The following is a 10,704-nucleotide window of genomic DNA, read 5'->3' on the forward strand; positions in this document are numbered from 1 at the left end:
TAATAATAATAATAATAATAATAATAATAATAATAATAATAATAATAATAATTAATTGTACCGAAAGTCTAAACATTTAACAATTGATGTATTTAGTAAAACCTAAAACTAAAATGAAAATATTAAAGAATGCATGCATCATACATATATTAAATCGCGTATAATTGTCATACCTTTTTCGCTTTCAGGAATAAACAACAACAAAAATATATACAAATAAATACAGTGTCTTAATTAGCTTCTATACTTGTTTTTCTTTCTTTCTTTGCCTTTAAAAGGAATTGCCACTGCAGGGAAAAATAAAATTGATCAACACAATATTATTCATATCAATTATATGTTTATTTGTATAGCGAATTCTGCATAAAAACACCTCGCAGAGCTTGGGGCCGCAATACAGTGTAGTCGGAGCGGTAATGTACATTAGGGGAAACAGTGACACCTATAGGTAGAAAGCAGCAGCCTGGAATGTTGCAGCAGCTATCCGTCTCAGGCACGAGGTCCCGAAGTAACTTGCTGCGGGGTTCAGCAACAGGGTATGGCTGTATACTGAATTCAGTGTCTTGCTGGTAAAGAATGGGGATAAATAATACAAGGTCAATACAGATATGCTTGTGATACTATTATTATTATTATTATTATTATTATTATTATTATTACAACGAATTAATTAAATCAACGTTCGATTCAAAGTGATTATTAGAATAGCAAATACTAGATGCATTCAAGTCTCAATGCAGAATACACTATTAAATTCTGCTCACGTACCTGGGCGAACCCATTATAACTTCTGGCTTTTGTGGAACGGATCGCGCTTATGTTCTACATAGAACCATTACTGTACAGCAGATTCCATTTGTTCTAACAGAATCCTAATTAGAGGTTCTAAATTCGATTCGAAGCACCTGACTGTAAGGAACCCTTGAGGGTTCCAAACCCGTCTGGTTTCATGTTGGTAGACTACATCTATAGCATCATGTTAGCTATCTACTTTATATAGAAGACGAGACCTTTATTTATCTATGTTAATATAATGATTAGAATTCATTTTGGAAATGGTATTATAAAAAGTTACCTGCATTTACGAATGCTAGTAAAAAGAAAATAATATTGTGGTTAATATATATATTATTTATACTATATCTATATATATATATATATCATATATATATATATATATATATATACTTATATATATTAGATATATATATATCTATATATTATATATATATTTATTAACGTATATTTAAGTGCGGTTTGTTCATTGTTTTTAACCCAAAGGCTGGTTTCAAATAGCCGGGCGGTACTCATCCTTTGAATTTTAAATGGGAGATTATACAAATAATATTAGACACAGTAGCTGTACAATGCAACACAGCACTGCAAATTCATTTATTATCGGTCGGCCATTATTAACATTATCTAGCAGATAACAAACATGTTGCAAATAATAATAGTCATAATAATAAAAACGAACGGCATTTCAAAACAAGCATTTCAGAATCGGGTTTTATTCCCTAGCCCTACCACCAGTCCCTTCCACACACACACCCAGGCACTTATACACGTGGAATAGACCAATGGTGTATTCTCCAGAAGGCGCGCACGCCGGAATTCCAAATCAAGAATTGGATTCTTAATTCTGGTGTGTCATTAGAATTCGTTCAGTGTTCCCCCAGTCATTTAGTTTTTGGTCTGCCGGATTCTTACTGTAATCTTCGGAATACGGATTATTATCCATGCCATTACATTATTACTGCATTTTGTAGTAAATGTACCCTTTTTTCCCCCCTGTGTTTTCCTGTATTTGTGTTATCTGATATGGGTTAGGCTCGAGATCAAACTACAATTTATTAAGGTACAGGCTACAGCTATGGCCAAAAGTTTTGCAGCATGCACTAACTAACTTTGCTTCATAAAGTCGAAGGAAATCTGCTGAACAATGTTACGTTAACATATTGAATTACACGCCGCTTTGTAGTTTTTTCCATATATATATATATATATATATATATATATATATATATATATATATATATATATATATATATATATATATTATATTTTTTTATTATATTATAAATAATCAATAATAAATAATAAGAGGTGATGCAGAATTTTTGGATCACTACGTCTGAAAACCCGTATCGACGTCCCACACTAGTCTTCCCGACTTTATATTATGAGTACTGTCGTCTAGAATGGACACCTTATAAATAATGTGTTTAAAAAATTTTCGATAATAAAAGGATAAATTATTTAATATTAATAATAATAATAATAATAATAATAATAATAATAATAATAATAATAATAATAATAATTTTTGTATGTCTTATCAGATTTCAAACAGTCAAAATGAAGGGGTAATACTTCCATGCAGGTGCACGTCATATTACCACTTAACCCAAAATTAAGTACATTTATTAGGTATATTCAAATTCAAAGGAAGGACAATTTGACGATTTCATAAAATAATAAGTAGATTATATATATATATATATATATTATATATATATATATATATATATATATATATATATATATATATATATATATATATATATTATATATTAAATGCACTGTCAGAGAATTTATTTCAAAGCAATTCGTGTCTGTACTTGCAATAGGCTTTGATAAATAATATGATTAGAAATACTGTTAATCTGTTTGCAGTTTGATAGACTAACTCATGTTGATAATTATGAAGAAGGATAAGAATTGAAACTTAGAACAGAAACCCTCTTATCTAATTGAAATGAATGCGTTATCCTAGCCCATGTCTTTGTGTCTCACTGTGCCATATGCTTGGATTTTTAAAGAGAATAATAATAATAATAATAATAATAATAATAATAATAATAATAATAATAATAATAATAATACGATATTAAAGTGTTTGAGTTTGCGTAAAGGCATTGCATTCATATTTAAAGCAAGAAGAATACTTTTCAGCTGTTTATTAATTGAACCATATTTCCGCATATTTCTTTTAAAATTTTAAGTGCCGTTGTTCTCATTCGAGGACAGGCTACTTTGTCATTATTTGGAGCTTTTTTTAACTGATATAATCTACTTGCGAGTTTAATTTTCTCTTGAACTATACTGTTATGATAACACTTTGTTAGCCGCAAAAGTTAAGACATTTAATGTATCTAATTACATAAATACATCTTGGTTCTGATTTTTCTTTCAAAGAATATTTTATTTGGAACTTCATGGGTAAAAGTATCTTTCATCTGGACATCAGATTTACAAACTTTTAGCCACCTCCTAGATTCGTGCTTTTATTTCAGACTTCCCAGCTTGAAGGTTGTTTCAGTGCTGTATTGTTTTCTGAATGTCCACCGTCTTCTATGTCTCTGTGGGTCAAAGCGTGGACTGGCTTCAAGCATCGTTAGTAAAAGTTTCTCGTGTTAAGTAAACTTTGATTTCCAGGTTTCTAATATGTTTCTGAGTCCCACCGCCTCTTTATCGTGATTCACAGACACTCTGAACACAAATACACGGCCTGTTTCATACGATACAGGCGCTAATTAATGAACGGGGGAATGCGAAAGCACCTGCAGACGATTATGCGTTGTCTACGCACGCTTTGTTTTGAAATTTTCAAGTAAAAATGTTGAATTATAATTCTGATGTGTTTAATTCACTCACCAGAGTAAATCAAAAACCAAAATAAGTGGAAGAATCTCTAATGACCGGCAAATGTTGGAGTGTAACCCGATTCCATTAAAAAAGCTTTTACTTTAAATGATTATTATATACATCTTATGCAAGAGATTGTGAACCATTTTAGACCATTATAGAATTGGCTCCTCATTCTATGTAGCCACTAAAAACATATTTAAAAAAAACACATTGAAACCATTCAATGTTGCTCAAGAAATTTCGAAAACTTTCATTAATAGTTTAATCTCAAAGAAAACACAAACATTTAATAAAACAACAATCGATTAAATTGGTATATGTATATGTTTTTTATAACGTATTATTAAAATAGTGAGTTTTCAGTTTGTCAATCAGTTTTCGTCTTCATTAGCAACATACCAACGTTTTTGATCACGTGAAATTATTGAAAAGGGCTGTTGCGATTCCTTGTTAGGTTGGTTTTATATGTGAAACATGTTCCAAACATTTGCAGTGTTTTGCAATGCGACACTTCCAGTGCGGTATAGTAAAATTCTATTCGATCCACCAGTGGAATTCATCTTTTCACAGGGGTTAATAAAACGCAATATTGTACAACGTTATTATAATTTTCTTACAATATCTACAAGTTGAATTTATTATTATTATTACTATAAAGTACTGTAACTCCTACTACTGCTATTAAAGCATTATCATCACTAGTGAAAGATTCACATGTTGTATTCTCTATATAAACTATATCCATAGAGTTCTCCTATTTAAACAAATGGCATTATTTTGCACTATAGGTATTTGACATCACAGAGCACAACAAGTGACCCAGTATATCCAGGCATCAAGTTAATCAAGGCTGTTATATTTTCTAAAGAAAAACTACAATTTTGTTAATCATTTAAAAAAAAAAAAAAAAAAAAAAAAAAAACGGTCGAGCAAGGACCAAATCCTGTTTTTGGAACCTATTGCTTCAGTGTACCTCATAACATTATTTTTTTATTTTTCTTTGAATTTCTCTAATGTTTTTTTTTTGTGAACTATGCTGGGTAGGAGAAGTTGTTCTGCCAAGACTTTGAAAAACAAAAACAAACATATCTGCATTATATAGTACAGCATAGATAATAAATTTAATATGGTTCAATTATACACACAGTGACAGAAGGGCGTTTTCTCAAAGCAATGATAAGTCTGCTCCTGCCCTATATACAAGAAAACGAATTTAATTTCAAAGCTCCATACAAGCGTCTTCATTGTGCCTTTGTAGCCCTGCAAAATTAGCAGCTTGTTTTCAACTCAGCAAAGTAAAGCTTCATGAGTTTGGCTCTTACAGGGTTTTAGTTTTCAAAGTCCTTCACTCTAGAACTCGCTTCCAGATTTTATCCGGAATGCTGGGTCTGTCAGTATTTTAAAATCTAAGCTTGAAACATAAATCTCTTTGATTTGGTCTTTCACTTGCTGTTGGTTTTTGTAAAGCGCCCTGGAATGCTTGCACATGAAAGGCGTTATATAAACTCTATTGGTATGGTATGGTATGGAATGGTATGGAATGGAATGCTATGGAATGGTATGGAATGGAATGCTATGGAATGGTATGGAATGGAATGCTATGGTCTATTTTATTTAAGCAGCAGTGGATATTTTAATACCATCACCTTAAAATGTATTCTGTTTCCGATCGCATTCCACTGTCATTTTAAATAAATCTTTAGTAATTTTAATAAAGGAGGTCAATAGATCACCACTGGAGGACACCCCAGGAAGGATTAAGACAGAGTTAAAAGGGAGGTGGTATTTAGATTATTAAAATAGACCCCTAAATGTGCTTCTCAATCAATTCGGATAGTGTGGCTTACTGTACTACTGCAGGGACCGGCTCATTTTAAACAGACCCATTTAATTGAACTGTGACGGTCTGCAAGCTGTCCAAATAAAACAGTAACAGGAAAACTGCTAACAACAGTAATATCTGACCCTAACGTATAAATGCTTCTACCTAATGGACAGAATTGGTGCAGTCTTTTATCACTGTTTTAAAATAATAGACCAAATCTATTTCCGTTGTTTTTGGATTTTTTTGCAGGGGGGTCCATTATAAGTAGGACGAAAAGGGCAATGCTAGTTCAAACACAGTAAAGTAATTCTTAATGCATTCAAAGGAAGGAGCAGTCAAGAGTAATTTCTGAGTACCGTATCTTGTTCTTTTAATAATAGGTATTATTATACAAGCAGATGCAAGTATCTGCACCTTAATTTTCATGAGTTATATTAGTAACTGTATCTATATCAATCTATATCAGTAACTGTATCTGTATCAGTCTATATTGATCTGTAAAACAGAGAAGGCTTAACAACAGTGTTTTGAGGATAAACCAGAAAAATAAAATGCCCCACTGTGCAGCACAGATTTAGATTTCAAAACTACATTTTGAATCAAGCAGTGTTTTCGTCATGCAGGTAGAATATTCATTCCAAAAGGTTACATTCGTGCAGATCCCAATTTCTAATTATGCAATGAAAAATGAGAGGAAAAGGTCTCTGTTTAAAGGATGGATCACCAAAAAAGGAAGACAGGTGAAGGACTCTCTGGAAGTAATATTAACTTGATACCATTTTTAAAAAAACAATACTGTGGGAAAAAGGTTTGAGGTCTGAGTTTCAAGTCCTCTTCCGATAAAACAACATTCAAAGCCCGTCCACAAAGCCTGCTTCTCAATGCTTTCTTCTGCAGACAGGACCCTGTCCTATGTCTGGGGACAGTAATTCAAAGATCCCTGGAGCGATGGCAGCCTCTGATTGGTGCTTGGTCCTTTTTAAATAAATCAGTTACAGAACGACTTCTCTTCAAAATATCAGACACCTTGACCTTGGCATTTTACAGGACCTTAGATAATAACCTGTCCGTCAAACCCAGCTGTGTCACGTCTATAATTTGTAATGCTTATTTGTTGGAGCCCTCCATTCCCAGACTCCTTGTCCTCATCTCTGTCCAGCAAGCCACTCTAGCTTCTTCAAAAAACTGATCTTAAAGTGCCGGGAAACTGGTTGTCAATCTGGATATCAGAGCTAAAGTCTTGAGACATACAGTCCAGTAGCAATCCCTATAGCATAGGGGTTAATTTGACTGCAGAACTCTGGGGTCGCGCTCAGCAGATGAAGCTAATATTTGAGCACTGAATCTCTTGGGTCAGGGACTTGTGTCTAGATCATGTGGCCAGTCTGCCTAGGGTCTACAAGGGGTCCTTTGATGGTGAGTTTTAAGCCAAAAGCTACATTTAATGAGGAATGTTAAACCATCAAACAAACCAAATCTAGGGCTATGAACACATAGTTCTGAGTAATGGTTTTCAAAGCTATTTATCACAAAGGAGGGCTGTTTTAATAATGTAAACCGCAGAGTCGTAATACTACAGCCCTCTTAAACTTGCTCTAATGCAGATCTGATTCCACTGCATTGTGGTTTGTAATGTTAATCAGGGCAAAAACGCCAGAGAGATTCATGGAAAATGTAATATAAATCTCAAATGAATAGAAAATCATTCTCACAGACTTCAAAGTGCATTGCTGCGATGAACTTTGCAATGCAGTGCCCCACACCAGTTTTTGTTCAATATCTTTAAGTAGGTTATATAAGCAATTTGTTTGCTCTGTAAAATTGTATTGGTATAATAATGCAAAAAGAAAATGTGAGCCAGAAATGTAGAGTGAATTGAAGGCTAAATGGACATTTGTTCAAAATCGAGTGTGATTGCGGGATGCTGTGGCTTTAGAGACAGTGGCACAAAAAGTATGTATACAGCAACAGCATCAACACTGATGACACAGCATGTAGCTGCCTCCAGCACATACAGGAGCTGCTATCCACTCTCTCTGTGTGTGCCTGAGGATGCACAGCAGCAAGGTGCTGAACTCACTTTCGGATCCCCTTGCAGATGAGAACTTGGCAAAGCATTTCATCCCCGGTTTTATTCATTAGCACACAAACAAAGAAACAAACCTCTACAACCTTTTGTCTCTCCGTGACGGGCTACATCAAAGAGTGTTTTCTTTTGTCAATGCAGCACTGCTACAACCCTCACTTCATTCCTTAAAATTAGCGACGATTTCAAACAAAAACCCAAATCCACCAGTGCAAAAATGAAGCCTGTGCATATTCCAGGAATGCATCTGATTTCACTTATTGTTAATTGTTAATGCACAATACAATCCTACAGCAAATATTAAAGAACAAGAGAACAGATTAGCACCTGGATATGTGATTAAACCACACACTATAATACCAGCAGCATTCTTCAGATCAATCTGGCAATATGATTCTTGTCAATTCATTAAGCTACTGATATTAGTTATTACTTTGAAGAGGCAGTTTCTCAGCATTTCAGTATGGATAACATATTGCAATTTACAATCCATATACAGTATATATACACACAGTCTATCCATTCACATATTTTCTTTTGAATTTTGTCATGTGTGTGTAGGTGCTGCAGATGGCCTGGATTCCTGTATTGCATGCATGTAGAGCTTTGTTAGGGGTTTAGTGCGTAAGCTGTGTTGAATCAATGTCGATTATGATGTCATTTTACATCAATACGCAAGCATAGCAGTATTCAAGTACTCACCCAACACCTGTTAGATGGTACCTGTACTGTTATACAAAAAAAAAGTTATTGGGCTTGTATAGAACCACATGCTTCCATCAGTAGTTCTATAAAGAACACATACCGAGAGTTCTATAGAATGGGTTCTAAATACAACAATTTGATCCAGGAACCAGTTTTTTCTTTAAGTGTGTATATACTGCTATTCTTAAGGGAACTGTCTTCTGGGAAGATCTTATGCATGCAGTAGTAATGGTACAATGTAAAAGGCTAGAGTTGCATGGCTCTATCTTTGCTGATCTTAATACAGTCAATATGTAATGCCGGTACATTACTGCAAACCTACACAAAACCAGCACAGGCAAGGTTACTCACTGTGACTCTATTTATGTTTATAAGCAAGTGTGATGCTTTCAATATAAATAAAACGCTCTTGTTCTCCAATGCAAAAATGACACTTAAAATACAATTCACTGAGACAAACCATGATAAGGGATAAGATGGCATCACTTCCATATATATTATTAGTGCTGATTGCACTAGAGCATTCATTACAGAGATGTGCTGTTCATGAAATAACAGCAAGACTTACAAGGTCAATGTCATTATCAGAATACAGTAGAATTTTATAAGGACTTTTAATAGGACTTATTGAAATGGTTTGTTACACACACACACACACAGAGTAACTTTCTATAACATTCCTGAAGACTCTTTATATATTGATAATGCGCCAGTAACTCTTTAGAACACCGAAACAGTCATTCATTGTGCTAACAGCAGTGAATCTGCATAGTGTACCAACTTGTACTGTCACAAAATGTAATGATATATATATATAGACACACACACAAAACGTCAAATGCATGGGGCAACACAGTTGTTTCATTCTATCAGAGTGTGAGCCACTAGAAAATCTATTGGCAGCTGCCAGTAAGAAACCCCAAAAATTCAGCTGCTTGTAACATCAAGGCTGATGAAAGAGACATATTAACATGGCATAGGCCTTCGTTTAAAGGAAGGGACATAGGTAGTTATGTTTGACATGTGTCTTGTGCAGCTAGTGGCAACAGCAAAATCCTATCAGTTTAAATTGGAAGTATTTTTAAGCGTGTACACGTGTAGGCAATGTATTGTACTTTTCAAGAACTATTGAAAAAGAATAATAAGTCACAGCTTTGTGTTCTTGTGTAACTCTTCACCTCCAGAGCACTCCATAAAGATATGCCAAGGTGTATTCCCAAGAGGTGCCCACCGTGCAGGTGACGTTGAGCCAGTGATAATGCTGATAAATGCTGATTGCAAAGCAACACATGTTAAAAAAAAGACCCAGTTTTTGTGTTTGAATGGGGACGCCAACACATTATAGTTTGTAGGCTAACCAAGAAGAACACAAACATGATTTCACTTACACAAATACACAAACACTAAGTCATTTTACATACAGGGCAACCAAACAAAACAAAAAAGTTTAATAATATAACAAAATGATTGCGTTGAGTATTTGAGACGCTTTTTAACTTCAGGACAAACAGCCATGTACACCAGTACTACTAATTCTAATATTAATAACCTTTTTATAATACAAAGTGAGAATAAACATTGTATATGGAAGCTGGATCTTGAAATAGAAGTCCATAAACTCCGCTTTAAATGTGATATAGACTTATAAAAAAAAGTAATGCTTACTTACCACTGAGAAAGCCGTGTGGTGCCGGGTGCTTGGTGCGGAGTAGTGCGTGAGGACTCTGGCTGTGGTGTCTGGTGAAATAAGCCCCTCTCCCAACTGTTCCTTTTCTTTAATTAGAAGCGGGCTGAGTTTTATGATAATGAGGGTTGACATCAGCCGTAACAACTTGTGCAGCATAAAGGAAGGGGCGCAAGGGGCACGGGAGCTACCTCATTTCGCATGCAATTCCCATGGTCAAGTTCAAGCTTAACCGAGCGCTCGCATAGAACCGAGTGCGACTTCGGATCAATTGTTGTCTGTGTGCATTTCAATGCGTCCCACACGCAGCATCTGCTTGGGGAAAATACGTGTTCATAAAAATAACAAGCATATCAGAGCTTTGACTTGTGCACTTAGTAGATCATTTGGTTTACACAATAATGCGTTTTTTTATGTTATTATTGCTAAAGGCAAAATTAAAAAAAAAAAATGTGGTGGAGACTGTTTTATAAATTCGGTTTTTGTTATGATAACGAAAATAAAATGTAAAAATGGTTGTAATTTTAGTGTCTATCACACTGCGTTAATTCTGTAAGAAAGGCCATTATAATAGCCTATTGGCAAAATAGTTGTGCAATATAATCGGGTAGCGTCCTATCAGCAAAGTCTGAACAACTTTTTGCAGAAAGTGATGAGACGATGAATACAAACCAAATTGTGTAGACCTACTCCAATCGACATCTGCGGTTAATATAAAAATACAATGTATAATATTAACGGATATAATTATCA

The 10,704-nt window shown here is 34.4% G+C and overlaps 1 long non-coding RNA gene across 1 annotated transcript in view; it reads right to left on the reverse strand.

Moving 5' to 3' along the window:
- Window positions 1–10,244, reverse strand: part of LOC121301078 — a 61,288-nt gene extending 51,044 nt beyond the window's left edge. Inside the window, exon 1 of the long non-coding RNA XR_005947585.1 lies at window positions 9,937–10,244. This is a non-coding gene — a long non-coding RNA (uncharacterized LOC121301078). The remainder of the gene's footprint in view (window positions 1–9,936) is intronic.
- Between the last annotated feature and the right edge of the window lie 460 nt (window positions 10,245–10,704).

The sequence above is a fragment of the Polyodon spathula genome, chromosome 26 (assembly GCF_017654505.1).
Source record: "Polyodon spathula isolate WHYD16114869_AA chromosome 26, ASM1765450v1, whole genome shotgun sequence".
NCBI classification, from domain to species: domain Eukaryota; kingdom Metazoa; phylum Chordata; class Actinopteri; order Acipenseriformes; family Polyodontidae; genus Polyodon; species Polyodon spathula.